The 17,164-nt window shown below is 56.1% G+C and overlaps 1 non-coding gene and 1 pseudogene across 1 annotated transcript; both read left to right on the top strand.

The window, feature by feature from the left end:
* Positions 1–17,164, top strand: part of LOC141996225 (butyrophilin subfamily 1 member A1-like) — a 102,435-nt pseudogene that overhangs the window by 42,729 nt on the left and 42,542 nt on the right.
* Positions 4,621–4,702, top strand: TRNAS-CGA (transfer RNA serine (anticodon CGA)). The gene has a single exon. It is a non-coding gene; the product is annotated as a tRNA-Ser (tRNA).

The following is a 17,164-nucleotide window of genomic DNA, read 5'->3' as shown; positions in this document are numbered from 1 at the left end:
TGGACGGGCAGGCAGGGACCTATGGGGAGGGGAAGGAGCCAGGGTGGGACCTTGGGGAAGCGGTGGAGGTGGCATCCCCAGGAAAAATAGGTCCGTGCCTGCGGCCCCAGAGATCTGCACAGTCAGCTCCCCTGCTGATGCTAGCCTGGGCCAAGCTCTACACCGGCTCCTCGGCAGCCGGCACTGCAGAGGCTGCAAGCCCCACGTTTACACGTCAGTCTCCCTTTCGCTGGGAAGCTGATGCACGGCTGGCCGGGCACTGGGGGATTCCGCCCGCTACGAGAGGTGGCCATGCCCAGGTGGGTCTCCGCTGAGCTGGGGAGCATGGGGCAGGAGCCTGTCTGCGCTGAGGCCTTTCACTCAGGAGTGGGAGCTGCAAGTCTTCAGGCTCAGGAGTGCCTGGCTTAAAGAGACAGTGGGCTGACACACACGCAGTCTCCCCCACACAGGGCCAGATTAACCTTTTGTGGGCCTGGTTCCAAACACATTTGTGGGCCCCCTTGGGCCGGGAGATTGACACAGGAGCTGTGTTTGACACAGCACACAGCTGTACCGGTTTTATTTACAATATTTACAAGTTTAAACGGAGGGGGCTCCCAGCAATGGCAGCCCTAGGGCAAAAAGTTACACACAGGTACATCCGATGCGTTATGAAAGAAAACATGCAAAAGAAACCACAGTGGGTAAAACCAGGGAACAAAAGCTTGAGCAGCCAAAACACCAGCCAGCTGTTGCTCCCACGAAGAGGGAGCAGTTACAAATATCTCATCCTTCACATTTCTCATAGGAACTACCAGGGCCTGATGAAACTGGGGCAGATTGAAAAGTGTGAAAATATTTTAAAAATAAAAACATCCACAACTTTATTCCATTTTATTTACAGCATCATTTTTCGTACTCGCCTGGCTTGGCCTTCTCTGCCAGAAGAGAGGCAGACAGAGTAGGATCAGGACCACCAGCTGTGCCCCCAAAAGACTGGGCTCTGGGCCAATCCTCCAAATATCTGAGACCCACATCCTGCCCCAGAACAACCCCCCCAAACTGGACCAGCCCCACATCCCCCCCCCAGAATGACCATCCGTGACCTGGACAGCGCACCCAGCTCAGCCAGGAAGGAGAACTCTTGATACTTTCTTTGGGTTTTTATCTACGGCTTTGGCTACACTTGCATGTTACACCGCAATAAAGCCTCCCAGAGCGCTCTACCTTACTCCCGTCCACACTGGCCAGGCACGTAGAGCGCTCTGACTCCCTGGCTGGAGCGCTCCTGGTACTCCACCTCCCCGAGAGGATTAACAGCTGTTGCGCATCGGCTGAGACGCTCCAGCTCCAGTGTAAACGGGGAGTAAGGTTATTAGGCACTGATTGACCTCCGGAAACTCCCCATAATCCTTTTAACTGACGCGTCCTCTCTTGTTCGGTTGTGAACTCCGGACGTGGCCGTGCCGTTTCAAAGCTCCGTTTCGGGGGCTGCTTATCAAACACACACACACGGCTCCCGTTGGCTTTGAATGAGTGAGAGGCAGGCGGGGGGCTCCGTTTGGAGCGCCGGCCGCTCCTGTTTGCTTGCAGAGCGAGGCGGCGGCGAGGCGGGGTTGGGGTCCATTTCAGCGAGCGGCTGCTTCTCTCGTCAATGAGAAAAAAGGAAAGAACGGCCGTTTGCTTTCAGTGAGTGAGAGAGAGGCGGGGGAGGGAGGGAGGGAGGTCTGGACTTACAAGACAGCACGCTGACACACTCTCAGCCCCCCAAACCCACTCTCTCTCCCCCCACGCTCCCTGTCACACTCCACCCCACCCCCGTTGGAAAAGCACATTGCAGCCACGGGAACGCTGGGATGGCTGCCCCAATGCGCCCCTCCCACTGCAGCGGCAAACGTGGCCAGGACAGTGGGCTGGCAGCTGCCAGTGTGGACAGGCTGCAGCGCTCCCCCTGCGCGGCTGTAGAAGGCAGGTTTAACTCACAGCACCGTGCATCTGCAAGCGTGGCCACGGCCTGCCTGTCCTTCCCCTAATTGTCAGGGTCTCAAAATCTCCCGCTGTGGGAAGCGAAGATGCAGGCCCTGGACTCTACCTGCCGGCAGCCAACCAGACACGCACAGACGATCGCCTGCGGTCTGGTGCCACGCTGGAAGTGCCATTTCCAAGTGGTTGAATTTTAAAGCTAGATTTGGCTGTTGGTTTCTGGCCCAAAGTTCTGAGGCCTGACAATTTCAGCAATGGCCAAATGTGGCTTGTTGTTGTAAGGGTCTGATTCTCACTTTGGGTGCCAAGGGGCCTGGCTGCAGCTCCTGGACAAGCCCTCCCCCAGGGTGTGTTTGCTGCTGCCCCTTGCCATGTCCAGGCTTCTTCTGCCTGGGTGTGTGGCTGGTGGTTTGTCTTTGGAAACTCCTGTGGGATGCGGCTTCCTTCGAGTTCCCAAAGGGTTTGTTGGACTCGGGCATGAGTCTCCTTTACCAAGCAAGAGATCCCGGCTTCAAATTTCGACCAAGGCTGCGTTTGCAGCTTACCTTGGAAGTTTTTTTCACCTGTGTTTTCTCCAACATCCTGCAGAGGGAGAGCTGCATTAGGGTCTGAATTTGGTTTGTTTCTCAAGGTGTAGGATTCTCACTTGGGGCGGGAGAGAGTGCGGAGAAGACCTTGGAAAGGTGAAGTCAGGGGCAGGACTTTTCAGGTGCCTGTTGTTGTGGGGGTTTGTTTGATTTGGGGTTTTGCTGAAATTGCAAGAAACGATGTCACTTTTCAGCCTGAAGGCTTGTTCTGTCCAGCAGCCCAAACGGCAAGCCTTGTTTCACCTGTTTAATGTTGGACAGTGACAGGGTGACGTTAACACCTTTGTCTCTCTTTGAGCCCCTTGATTCTCTTTAAATTACCACCAAAGTTCCCACCCCCTGTGTGAGTGGCATGGGGGACTGAGCGTCTTTTCTCCTTTCTCCCCTCTAGGATGTCACAAGCACCATAGACAGGTGCCTGGCTCCTTCCCCTTCACACCTCATTATTCTGGCCACAGGCTGAGACAAAACAACTGTCCCAGGGCACAGCTGCAAAGTGGGGAAGGTGACTCGTGGGGTCGGAATCTCCTTTGGTTTATTACAAACCTGGGGTTCCTGCATTTCCTCCAAAACTAAAGCGGTTTTCTTAATCGCTTCTCTGCTAAGGCTGCGTCTACACTCCCCCTTGTGTCGGTAGAACGTATGTGGCTCAGGGGTGTGAATAAGCCACCCCCTGAGTGACACAAGTTACACTGACCTAAGTGCCGGTGTGGACAGTGCTATGGTGCTGGGAGAGCTTCTCCTGCCAACATGGCTATGGCTGCTCGTTGAGGGTGGAGAGCTCCCTCCGGTCGGCTTCCAGCGGCTCCACTAGAGACTGCCACTGTAAACTCCCCAGTGCAGCCACAGCCTTCGGGCAGGGACGTGATGACCATTCAGAAACCGGTGAGGAATGAGCTGGTTTGAGGGGAGTTGATCTCGGTCCAGTTGCAGGTGGGCAGATGTCCACAGAACAAAGACCAGCAGGAACATTGGAATCTATTGGTCACTGAAGCATGGAGGCCGAGGAGTGAATTGCCCACGGGGACTGAACTCCCATCCTGTCCCCAGAGTTGGTCTCAGTCAATCAGGGCTGAAGCACATTGACGGGACACCTCGGGGAAGCTTTCCCAGCCATTGCTGGGGCTGTAGCTATTCTGTGGCTGGCTACACAGAGATTCATTCTCCAGGCCCCTCAATTCAGCATTTTTCAGTGGCAAGAAATTCACAGTAAAATACAAAAATAAAATAAATCATGATTATTGGGAAAAAACCTGTTTCTTTCTTGATGTGAAAAAGGAAAGTTCCAGCAGCTGGAGGACACGTCTCCTGACCTGGAAATCAGACCTGGTTATTGGAGCCAACAAACCAGGAGACTCTGAGGAAAATCAAAGGTACCGAGAAGGGAGCTAGGTGGGGAAACTGAGACACGCGTCTGGGACTTTTGGAAGTGACAGATTCTGACCAATTAGTTGCAATAGATGCGAACATAAAACTGAAACAAATCAGAGTGAACCAATAAACCATAATTCCTGACTCAGGGGAAGAGGCTGGGGCGGGGGGGGAGAGCCGTGTTCCAAGGCAACAAAAATTACAAACGGTTCATAATCTGTAGTCATTTGAATGTGATTCATTTTTCCACTGAGAAGTTTCTCTGAAGGAATGAGAAATCCAGGGTCCAAGTGAAGGGAGCCGTGTCCCATTCTCCCGTCTGACAGTCCAGTCATGGCTTAGTCCTGTTTATAAAGAGAGACAAGAGACAATAAAAACAGGTGAATCGAGCGAGACAGTCAGGACAGGGGAGGATAAAGCGGAGAGGGGCAGAGCTGGGCTCTAACTCCCTGCGTGGCCTTGGTCAGGTCAGTGAACCTCTCCCTGTCTCCCTTTACAGTGGGGATAGCAACAATTACAGGCCCCACGGGAGAGGGTTGGTTTGATGTTTAACCACATGGCTAAGCAACGAGAACCCCAAATCCCCCTCTGCTTTGGGAACCAGGTTTCCTGTTTGAATTCTGTGTTTCAGAGGACTTCAGGCCTGGGCACTGTGATTATTTACCAGTTTCTCGGGCCTGAGGGGGTCACGTCACTCACAGCTGTGAGGGCCGAGCGGTTAAGGCGTTGGACTCGAAATCCAATCGGGTTTCCCTGCGCAGGTTCAAATCCCGCTCGCAGCGAGGCCTGTGTTTTAGCCACACTTGCTCACCAGGGCAATACATCTCCACCGACCCTGGGACGCTCTCCATAAACTCCCCACCCCAAGGAAACCCTGTTCTGCTCCTTTCATGGGGATGCCTGGGATGGTGCCTCACGCTGTGTCCCTGCGGTCTCAGCTCCCGAGGCCTCTGCCCCTCACCCAGCGCCCCCCGGCTCAGCCCCACCCCTGGGTGCTGCTCCTCTCCAGCGCGTGGAAGGAGCTGAGCACGGGCAGCCCGTATCAGAGGCCAGGGGAGGCTGAGCCTCCCCCAAAAGGCCGTCCATGCTGGGGGGAAACGCTGGGGATGTGGGGCGGGTCTCCCCTCCGGAGGCCCGTGGGCCCGTGGTCATCTTTCGAGCGCTGGAAGCGAAGCTCCAGAGAAGTGGGGGCCCCGCCTGCACCCCGCTCCCCTCTGCCTCTTAGCCCGATGCCCTGCTCTTGCTCTGCCTCTTCCCATCCCCCCTCCGCCTCTTCCCCCAAAACCTGCGCCCCACCCCCCTCGGCCTTTTCCCCCGCGGCCCCGTCTTCTCGTGCCTCTTCCTGTCCTGCTCCACCTCCTTCCCCAAGGACCCCACGGCCCCCCGCTCACCGAAGACAGAGAAAAGGGACGGGTGCCTGGCCCCATGGCCCCCCGGTAGCCCCCCTTCGGGGAAAGGGGCAGAGAGGAGCAAGCAGGAGGTGAGTGGAGTCTTGGGGGAAGAGGCGGAGAGGAGCGAGGGGCAGGTAGGGGGACCTCGGGGGCCAGAGGAGTGAACAGTGGGTGGGCGGGGCCTCGGGGGAAAAGGATGACCAGGGGCGGGGCCTCTGTGGCAGGGCCATGCTCTAGGCGCTGGTGGCCCCCCAACTTCTCGGGGTCATCGGAAACCCAGAATAAAGGTGACACAGGGCCTGGTTCCTGTTTGGGCTAAGATTCCATCACACCTCTCCCTTCCTGGCAGTGTGAAGGGGCTGGACAGGGCATAAAGCCCTCCAGACACGGCCGGAGACAGGGAAAGGCCGTCAATGCGGAAGAGAATCGGGCCCAGAGTTAGACAAGGGGTGCAGAGAATATTCTGGATTCTGGTCATTGCACTTCGTCCTTGCTCGAAATGCTTCCTGTATTTTCTCCATTTCACTCCCTGACTCTCGATCTCTGCCCCTTTCCCTGTTTCGTTCTCAGAATTAGCACGTTCAGCCAGTTAATCGCAGCAATCCCGCCATAACACGGCAGCCTGAAATCTCAGCTCTCCCCCGCCCCTCGCACGAGACCTGCTGCCAGCTGAACTGGAGAAAGAATGGGGAACGACTCTGGTGGAGGGTGTGAAACAGACCCCCGGAAAAGGTGAGTTTTCACAGGGATTTCCTCAAGTTAGGAGAAACTTGGGGTCCCAGTTAGTGCCCAGAAAACCCTTCAGGGATCAAACAAACCAGAGGCCCAGCCCACCCCGATCTGGGCTCCACGTGGGAGTGAGCAGGGGGCTGCTGAGACACACACAGACTGCTGGGCACGCACGGACTGTGGCTGGGGAGGGGGCTGCCAGACCTCCCTCGGGTGACCAGACAGCGAGTGTGAAAAATCGGGACAGGGATGGGAGGTAATCGGAGCCTATATAAGAAAAAGACCCCAAAATCGGGACTGTCCCTCTAAAATTGGGACATCTGGCCACCCTAGACCTCCCCCACAGACTGCCACTGAGGGAGGAGGGGGCAGTTGCACAGACCTGCAGTGACCACACGGATTGTGAGGTTTGCTCCCCTCCTGTCTCCAGTGGGGCTGAGGTTTCTCCCTGAGCCTGCTGAGCCCTGTGGCCCTTCCCAGCCATGCCCGTGGGAGCAGAAAACACCGAGAGACCAGGCCGGGGAGGTCATATGGTTTATTGGACCCGCTTCTGCTGGGGAGAGAGACCAGGGACTGAGGACGAGCTCTGTGGAGCTCGAAGGCTGGTCTCTCCCCAGCAGAAGTTGGAGAATGAAAGAGATCCCCTCCCCGCCTTGTCTCTCTAATCTCCTGGCACCGACCTTGCAAACAGAGAACTCTGAGGCAGTTCGTGCTTCCGACCGAGCACCAGGAGCCCGTATGTGACACGGACGTTGCATTCATTCAAACAGTGCCTAGCGCAGCTGGGGGACGGGCTTCAAGCTGCTGCCAGCCACAGCCCCTTCTGTGCCCCAAACCGGGGGCGATTGCGCCTACCGGCCAGACCCCTCTGTTCCAGAACGGAGGTGCCGTTTGGTCTCTCAGCCCGGCGCTCTCACACAACCACAGCAGCTCCAGTCACCAGGTCCCCTCTTGGCGCAGTGGGAGCGGGCAGCAGGACAGAGCAGGCAGGCCACCGAGGGGGAAGTGTACTCCAGGAAGCCGTGACTCTGTCAAGGATTTAGGTGTCATACCGGGCGAGCCGCTCAACATCCGCTCCCGGTGCGATGCTGTGGGGAACAGGGCCAAAGCCATCGGTGATGACGGGGGGATTTTCTTGGTTTTTCAATGGTTTGCATGCCGCGTATGGGACTCAGTTTCCCTGGGTGCTGTTTGTTTAACGAGGTGGCACTGGTGGGAGAGGTCGTTTGTTGTTACAGAGGACCAGCGGTGATCTCGCCTGAGAGTTGGGCCCTCAGGCAAAGGCCTGGAGAATGGATACCCCAGCGACTGGTGAGCGGGAGGCCCAGCTTGGAAGTCACAGCCAGGTCGGGCCAGTAGTAGGACAATGGGCTGAGCAGAGAAGACCCGGTGACTGCTTCCAGCCTGGGGGAAAGAAAAGAGGGAGGAGAGGAGAGGCTGAGATAGAGGAGACCCAGGCAGCCTGTTTACCTGGGACAGAAGACAAAGGACACAGGCTTGTGGGAAGGTGATATCGGACGCTTCGCTGGAAAGAGGGGGCTTCTGGACTGGGGAGAGAAAACAGCCAGAGCCCACACGGCTGCAGGAGAGACCTAGATGGACTGTGCAGAGGGAGGTTAGGCCTGAGGCCCTGAGAGTTTCCTGTGCTGTGTTCAGATGCTCAATAAACCCCTCTCTTTTACGCTGGCTGAGAGTCACGGCAGTCTCGGGATCGGGGTTGCGTTCTTCCCTCTGGGAGTAGAGGCCCCAGGGGTCCAGAGTGAGGGGACTCCCTGAGGGGGCCCACGGCAGACAGGCATGCTCAAGGCTCAGAGAAGAGGGGTTCCAGGAGGCGGAAGGGCCTACGGCTTAACCCTTGAGAGAGTGGATCTCCGAGAAGGGTTGTCACACTGAAGGGGGTTCCTCCCAAGGACTGTACGAGGCTGAGAGAGAGCACAAGTCCTGTGAGTCCGTGACGCCATCCATGGATAGATAAAGAGAGGATGGAAAGGGAGGTGATTCAGCAGTGGGGAGACTGACACTGGAATACTGCATCCCGTTCTGGTGTCCACATTTCAAAAATAACGTTAAAAAAAACTGGAGAGGGTGCAGAAAAGAGCCATATTTGAGGGATGGAGAAGACTTATAAGGAGGGATTGAAAAACTCAGTCTGTTTAGTTTTTAAAAAGATGGAGAGGTGAGCTGATGGCAGCCTGCAAGTGCCTTCGCTGAGAGAAAACACCAAGTATTTAAAGGGCTCTTTAGTCTTGCAAAGAAAGGCAGAACAAGAACCAATGGCTGGAAGCAGAAATCAGAAAAATTCTCCTGAGAACAAGGCAGAGATTTGTAAGAGGGAGGGCGACTCATCACTGGAACAAACTGCCAAGAGAAGTGATGGATTCTCCATCTCTTGATGTCTTCCAATGAAGACTAGATGCCTTTCGGGAAGGTGCTTTCATCAAAAAGCAGCTCTTGTGATACACAGGAGGGCTGGGAGATGCAGGGCGTCATATTAGATGCTCCAATGGTCCCTTCTGGCCTTAAGTCGACTAATTTATGAAAAACTGGTGTTTTATTGTATAGCCGGCTCCACCCCCAGACTCACCAGTCATTGAGTGCGGAGATCCGGGGGCAACAACTCCAAGCTCCACAGAGGCTGGGCAGGGGCAGGACATCAGCTGGGAGGGGAGGGATAGGGGGGGCAGTGACATCACAAAGGCCTTTTGCAGGACCTCAGCCCATTGGGCAAAGGTGGTGGGGAGGGGGCGACCTCACAGACAGACCCCGACATCAGCGGGGCAGGGCCGAGGTGCAGGGCCAGGGCAGTCGCTGAGACCCCCCCGGCTTTGCAGCCGCACGTCTCCTTCGCCAGGTCTCCCCTCGAGGACGGGGAGAGAATTAGGATTCACGTCGTGAGCATGAGGAGGAGCCTCTGTGGAGTTTTCTCCTTTCCGACCAGTGATTGTGCCAGAAAACGAACTTCCCTTGGACAAGGTCAGAGGCTCCGAGAGGTTTGGAACCTGTTGGGTCTGATGCACCTGCTGCAGGCAGAATTCTCAGCACAGAAAACACTGGCTTAAGGGGGCAGAATGTGATTTCCTACCGAGCACTTTGATGCTTGGAAACATTGGGGACCTTGGGGTTTATCCTTTTTTGGTTTCCCTTTTCCTCTTTCCTCCCTCCTTTCTCCTCTTCTCTTGCTTCTTTTTTCCCTGTTTCCCTCCCTCTACCAAGGAGGGATGTGTGTGTGGAGGGTGGGCAAGGGCGGGTTGCTCTCATCGCGGGAGGTCCTCACAAAGGGTGGCTCTGGATCTGAGAGCGATCCCCTCTGATGGTGACCTGGGCCATCCTGTGGGACCTCTGGTGAGACCTCTCAGCCGCCGGCCCCTCAGCGTCTCGGTGCTGGTTGGCCAAGCGGGGGGCTATCGACAGTGAGGAGACTCAGGTCCTTTTGGTCTCTTTTCAAATCAGGCAAATAAGTCACCATCAATGCAATGTATGGGATTCTTCTTGCTGCTTCAGAGGCAGAAGGAGGCAGGGTCTTGGGGGAAGAGGTGGAGTGCGGCGGGGTCTGGGGCGGAGGGGGGGTTGCCCCGGGCCCGCACCCGCCTCGGGACGGCCTTGGCAGCAGTATTGGTCCCACCCCGCGGCAGGGCCGGGCTGGAGCCAGGTACGGCTGGGGCAGGGGAGGGCAGGGCAGGGCAGGAGGTGGGGGAAAGCTGGGCCGGCGGGAGCCAGGGGAGGTACCTCTCTCCAAGCCAGACCTCGTAACCTGAGATCCAGAGAGGGGTGGGGCTCAGGGCACACTCCTCCCATCGGCCTTTCCCGTTGGTTAGCGTCGGTGTGGAGATGCCTCGCACGCTGGGTTTTGTGGGTCCTACTTTCAGGCACCTCCTTCTTCCTGTAAGCGGGGGAACAGTCCCGCTCTTGTGGGAAACTTTCCTGGCTTCTGCACGACCCCGGTGAAGTGGACTAGCGAAAGGATCTGAGTCCTCGCTCCCACTGCCTTTACCCAGTGGGCTCCCTGCCCTCGAGGACTCCCCTTCCACTCTCCTGTCTGGCAGAGTCCTCGTAACCCCAACCAGGCTGGGCCCAGGATTCCTGGGGGGCTCGACCCCCAACCTTGCTGTGGCCACCTAGGACAGGGGCTAGGGTGTCCCCACTCCGGGGTACTCTCTGCACTGGGCACTTCTCTGACCCACCGACCATTACATACAATTTAAAGAAAATGCAAGTTATTTAATCAACAATTAATTTTAAAAAGAATAAGGAATAATGGGAAACGTGAAAGGAAACGCATCACCCCACTCTGTGGCAGGGAACATCACAAACAGGGTCTCTGGAACGTCAGGGCAGTTCACAGTCTGTTCCTTGTGAGTCCCAGGCCCCTTCTCCGGCCCTGGCCGTGCTGCAGGGATGCTGCGGGTCGGACGCTTGCTCTGGTGGTGGCCACACGCTCTCAGGCTCGAAGTGGCAGGACCCTTCTGCCCAGTGTCGCCCCCGCCCTGTCGGGTTACGATCCAAGCCTGGCCTGCAGAGCCTCTGGGCTGAGACGTCTCCCTGTGCGGGGCCCGCTGCCCAGGGTCCCCCTCGCTCTCCCCAGCTGCTCACCGCACCCAGCTCCGGACTGCTCCCGCCCCAGCCCCACCACTCGGTCTCTGCACGGTTCCTGCTCTGCCCCCAGATCCCTGGGCTGCTTCTCTGGCCCCTCTGGCTCTGGTTGCTCCCAGGACAGGTCTGCTCTCTCTGGGCTGCTTTACTGGTCCCCCTGGATTGGCACAGCTCCGCTCCCCAGCTCAGCTCGGGCCCCTGCTTTCTCCTTAGCTCGGCCCCACTCTGTCTGTCTGACCCAGGCAAATCCAGCTCACACGGAGGACGGGACCCCCCTGGCCTCCTGACTCCCTCATTAGCCTTCTCGCCCTGTCATTCAGGCTGACCTGGAGCGTTGGCCTCTCCCCATTGTTCCTTGGGACTATCAGTCTCAGGGTCCTGGTTTCCCATCGACCCTTCCCCCTTTTAGGACTGGGAGCTAGCTAACCAAAACATCCCCTCTGACTGTTAGTAAGGGGGCAACAGTCCCCTTGCATTTAGGCCATAGCTGGGGGGGGGTTGAGGATCGGCAGCATCTCAGTGTCAGATTTAGGTAGCTAAAGTGAAAGTAGCAGCCAAGCCCACCTCAATATTTTTGTGGAGCTAGCCCCTGGTGCCTAACCTGTTTTGAACAACCCACTAGGCCCCCATCTGTGTTGTCAGGTGCCCGATCCCAGACCTACATTATTTTAAACAGATGCTTTTGAAAAACGTACCAAAAGTCTAACGGGCTCTAAAAATCAGCTGAATACATTCCGGGCCTACAAGCACTAAAATACCTTCCTCAAACCAGTGTATGGGGCTTTGAACGGTATCACGACATGGCAGGGGCTGACAGTCAGTGCTAACTGTGTGAAGACCCATTTTTCATGATTCTTGCTAAAGCCAGTCAGCAAATGTCGTCTAGGAGTAAGTGCTGTAATTATGGGGAAGAAAAATCTGCACTTTCACACGTAACAGAAGTGGAATAACTGCATTCAAAGATAAAACGATGAAAAACTTGAAAGGCCACAAGCCCTCTCAGTCCTGCTACTTGTTCAGCCAGTCGCTCAGACAAACAGGTTTGTTGACATTTGCAGGAGCTCGTGTTGCCCACTTCTCGTTTACAGTGTCACCTAAAAGGGAGACCAGGCATTCACAGGGCACTGTTGTAGCTGGCATCGCAGGATATTGACAGCCCAGATGTGCTGAAGAATCATACGTCCCTTCGCGTTTCAACCACCATTCCAGAGGTCATGCGTCCGTGTTGATGACAGATTGAGATGTCACCAGCGGAAGGTTGATTTTCTTGTTCGGTGGTTTGGATCTTGTCGTTTCCACATTGGAGTGTTGCTCTTTTCAGACTTCTGAAAGCATGTGCCACACCTCATCCCGCTCAAATTTTGGAGTCCAATTTCAGACTCTTAAATCTTGGGTCAAGTCCTGTGGCTATCTTTAGAAATCTCACATTGGTCCTTCTTCGCCTTTTGTCAGATCTGCAGTGAAAGTGTTCTTAAAACGAACACCACGTGTTGGGTCATCATCCGAGATGGCTAGGAGATGAAATCTGTGGCAGAGTGCAGGAAAAACAGAGCAGGAGACAGACAATTCTCCCCCAAGGAGCTGAGTCACCAATTTAATTCACACATTACTTTTTTTTAACGAGTATCATCAGCATGGAAGCATGTCCTCTGGAATGGTGGCAAAAGCATGCAGGGGCATACGAATGTTTAGCATCCCTGGCACATAACTACCATGCAATGCTGGCTACAAAAGTGCCATGCGAACGCCTCTTCTCAGTGTCCGGTGGCCTTGTAGGCGCTAAACGTTTACACTGTTTTCCTTTTGAGTGCAGTTCTGGAACAAAACAAAAAATCTACATTTGTAAGTTGCACTTTCACGGTCAAGAGCTTGCACTGCAGCACTTTTATGAGGGGAACTGAAAAAGGCTCTTTCTTTTATTACTTTGACAGTGTAAATATTTGTAAAGAATCATCCTAGAAAGGGAGCCCTGTATTCTGTGTTGTAATGGACATCAATATATTTGAAAAAAGTAGAAAAACACCCCAAAATCTTTAATAAATTTCAATTGGTATTCAATGTTTAACAGTGTGATCAATCATAACTAAAAAAATCACAATTAAAAAATTAATCATGATTAATTGCAGTTTTAATTTTTTTAATTGTGATTAATTTTTTTGAGTTAATTGCATGAGTTAATTGCGGTTCTCCCTGCCCCAGCCCAGAGCCTCCACCCAGCACCCAAACTCCATCCCACAGCCTGCACCCCCACCCCCTTCCCACATCCCCCCTCCTGCACCCGAACTCCCTCCTACACACCCACCCCTTACCCCAGCCCAGAGCCTACAACCAAACTCCGTTCCAGAGCCTGCATCCCCTCCCTCCGCAGCCCCTCCCATCCCCAAACTCCCTCCCAGAGCCTGCACCCCTCCACCCATCCTGCACCCCCACCCTGTGCCCCAGCCCGGAGCCTGCACCCAGTACCCAAACTCCATCCCAGAGCTTGCACCCCAGACTCCATCCTAGAGTGGTGAAGAGGACAGATTACTAACTCATCACAGTGGGTTTCAGCCCCATAGGATCACCTGTCAGGATTTTTCCTTCCTTTAAAGAGGGCAGAACCTAAACCCCATTCAGAAGATGCGGGGAATCTTACAGTAAATTCTTCCCACATAGTCCCCTCTGTAAACTCATCTAGCAGCACTTGCCTTTGACTGCATTTGACCAATCAGGGGACGTTGCGGGGCAGGGTGACCCATGCAGAAGGGGGTTGTATCTCCCCTCTGAGAACTCCTCCCTCTGTCCTCTACCAATTGAAGTGGGCGTCAGCTCTGTAGGACCACCCCGAGAGGGGATTTGACCAAATACGGGAAGTGCCGCAGTGGAGTGAGCTGCCCACAACAGGATTCCGTGGTCCCTAAAAAGTCCCCACACCGCCCTCTCCCAATTGGAGAGGGTTTCACTCCCACCTTAGGCCATCTCAGAAGGGAAACGTGTACCAATCCAGAACAGGTTTAGCCCGAAGGCCTAGGCCACGATTTCTGCAAAAGACAACCTTGGAACGAGACGGGCTCTTCCACGCAGTGTTGAGTTGCGACTTTCAGGAGGATGCTGCCAGCCACGCAAACATGGAGCTCCAGAGATCGGCGGCTTCTGGCCTAGACCTTCGGGCACTGCCTATTCTGATCGGTACGTTTCCCTTCTGGGATGGCCTAAGGGGTGTGTGAAACCCTGACCGATTAGTAGAGGACGGTGGGGGGATTTCATGGAGCGGTGATGGGCCCCTCTTGCGGGCAGGTCACCCCACCACAGCACTTACCCTATTTGGTGAAATCCCCTCTCTGGCTGGTCCTAAGGGGATGAGGCTCAACCCAACTGGGAGGAGTTCTCGGAGGGGTCACGTGACCCACTTCCGGATGGGTCACTCTGCCCCAGAACTTTCCCCCATTGCTCAAATCCATTCTTGAGGCAGATGGATGGAGATAAAACACCCCCAGATTGGTAGAGGAGTGGCAGGAGCTCTTAGAGGGGTCACATGCCACTCCTTGCTTCTACTCATATTTGCATCCTGACCCCGAAAATCTTATATCATAGTGTGGGTCTTATGGTGACAGATGAGAGATGCCTTAGGGGTGACGGGGTGAGGTCCCATGGGTGAAACTAAATAACTGTCCTTAGCCTCAGGGTGGTTTGGCCTTATGGCCAGAGCAAAAATGGCTGCCCTCCCACTCAGGGGTGTGTGCCCCAAAGACCAGAGTCCGTGCGGCCGCCCTCTCCGTCCGGGGCTGTGTGGCCCAACGACCAGAGTCCGTGCGGCCGCCCTCTCCATCCAGGGCTGTGTGGCCCAACGGCCAGAGTCCGTGCGGCCGCCCTCTCCGTCCGGGGCTGTGTGGCCCAACGACCAGAGTCCGTGCGGCCGCCCTCTCCATCCAGGGCTGTGTGGCCCAACGGCCAGAGTCCGTGCGGCTGCCCTCTCCGTCGGGGCTGTGTGGCCCAGCGACCAGAGTCCGTGCGGCCGCCCTCTCCATCCAGGGCTGTGTGGCCCAATGGCCAGAGTCCGTGCGGCTGCCCTCTCCGTTGGGGCTGCGTGGCCCAGCGACCAGAGTCCGTGCGGCCGCCCTCTCCTCCAGGGCTGTGTGGCCCAGCGACCAGAGTCCGTGCGGCCGCCCTCTCCATCCAGGGCTGTGTGGCCCAACGACCAGAGTCCGTGCGGCCGCCCTCTCCATCCAGGGCTGTGTGGCCCAACGGCCAGAGTCCGTGCGGCCGCCCTCTCCATCCAGGGCTGTGTGGCCCAACGACCAGAGTCCGTGCGGCCGCCCTCTCCATCCAGGGCTGCGTGGCCCAACGGCCAGAGTCCGTGCGGCCGCCCTTCAGTGCAGGGCTGTGTGGCTGAGAGTTCAGAGACAAGATGGTTGCCCCTCCTCTTGGGGCCGTGCAGTCTAGTGGCGCAATGGGGACGTGGGCAGCCACCCGAGGATGGATGGCAGCCAGGGCAGGTGGACCCAGACTCTCCTTACTCCCCCTTGCCCTAGCCCAGGGCCTTGTCTGTGGCCAATGTGTTTGCCGTTGAGTCAGTGGGGATCCAACCAGAACATGCTGACGTCACTCAGCATGACAATGGCTCGTTCACCCAGGTTACTTCAGAGGAGAAGTCTCTAGGCCACGGGCTGGGGGTCTCTGGGTTCCCGGCGTGGGAAACTCCCAGACACTCCGATCTCCCTTGCACGTCTGCAGGCCCCCGGGGGTGCGGCTGGGTCTCGGCGCCTCGGAGCTCTGCAGTCAGGGGCTTCAGCTGCTTCTGGACTGGAGCCTACAATGTGCATCCTCCATTTTCGGCGCTCTGCCTAGCGTGAGCTGAGCTGCTCCCTTTCACACTGGTGCTCCAGTTGTAGCGTGTCCGGCAGGGCTGGGGAGGGGCTTGGCTTCCTCCGCCTAGACTGTGGGGTTATGTGGGGCTGGTTCACCCCGGCACACGCTGCTCGGCCTCTTCTCTCTCCTCCTTCCCATGCAACAGCTGCTTTGCCATCTCACAAGAGATGGGATCAGTGGTGGGCTCAGTTGGCTCCTGTTGGCCTCCAGACGTCTGGAAGAGGGAGAAAGGGCAGGAGCACAAATTAGAAAAACAAACCCTTCAAGCAGGGTAGTTTTCCACAGCACAAAACCACCCCACTTTGCCAATATTCATTTGCAACTTCCCTGAGAGCTGGCATTTCTTAAAGAGAGCACCCAACCCCCCGCAACCTCCACTACCCTGGGGGCTGGCAATGGTTAAAGGGAGTCTGGGAGAATTTCTCCTCTCTCCGCCTGGCTCTGATGAGTGAGGGAATCACATGCGAGAAGCTGTGTGAATGTCGGGCTCTGTGTGGTGGGGTGAGATGTCCTACATGGTGCCCAAAGGTGGGGTTGTCCTGACTCTGCAGTGACTTCATTCTAGGGAGAGAGATGTCAGAGATCAGCTCCAGGGTGCTGCCCTGTACCAGTGTGTGGGAATGGGGCAGAAGTGGGGCAATGGTGCACTCAGGAAAGGAGCAGGGCTTAGGGGGGCCCGAGCTGCAGCCACTAAAGCCCCTGTGTGCTGCGTTCCAGCCAGGCTGGCTCTGCCTGGCTGGGGTGCGGGCGAGGCGGCTCCACGTACTGCCCTTCTTGTCTGCCCCCCCAGCCACGTCGCCGCGATGAGCACTGCACCGGGAACCTCTGTCCCGGGGGCTGCTCTTGCCTTTCGGCTCTGCCCTCCCCCCGCGTATCTCCCCCAGCAGCTCCCATTGGCCGGGAATTGTTAATCCGGCCCTGGCCCTACTCCCCAGCCTGTTCCAATCCTGCTCTTGACTCCTGACTCCGGCTCCAACCCTTGGCTCCCCTTGGCTCGACCTCCACCACTCTGAGCACACGGCCCCAGCAACCCTGCTCCAACCACTGGGCCCAACCAGCCGTGCTTTGGTTTCTGACACCAGCGATATGGAGGAGTCGTTCACCTCACCGCTTTCCATGTGTATGGCCCTGCCTTGGTCAGCGCTGGTTTTCATCTGCCATTGCGCTGCCCGGTGACATGGCTTGATTAGATCCCTTTGAACTTCTTCAAAGTCTTCTCTAGGCTGATTAATCTGCATAATTTTGTGTCATCTGCCAACATCCACCTTGTTGTTCAGCCCCGGTTCCAAACATAAGAAAGGCCAGACTGGGTCAGAGGAAAGGTCCATCTAGCCCAGTATCCTGTCTTCTGACAGTGGCCACTGCCAGGTGCCCCAGAGGGAATCAACAGACAAGACTCATCCAGTGATCTATGCCCTGTTGCCTAATTCCTAGTTTCTGGCAATCAGAGGCTAGGGACACCAAAAAGTTGATAAGCGTCTGGTGTACGTACCATAGCAGGACAAAGAGCTCTTCTGTGTCGGTCCCGGTTCCCTAGTCAAATGCAGAACCCGACACGAGATTTACAAGCTTCTGCAACCATTTGTAATGTCTGTTGAGGATGTCCCACGTGGTCCTGTCAGATTTCAAAGGCACTTCCTGAAAAGCTGAAACCAAGAGGAAACGGGTTGAAAAGCCCCTGGTGCT

Source organism: Natator depressus, chromosome 11 (assembly GCF_965152275.1).
Source record: "Natator depressus isolate rNatDep1 chromosome 11, rNatDep2.hap1, whole genome shotgun sequence".
Classification (NCBI taxonomy): Eukaryota; Metazoa; Chordata; order Testudines; family Cheloniidae; genus Natator; species Natator depressus.
This window is presented reverse-complemented; position numbering and strand designations above follow the sequence as displayed.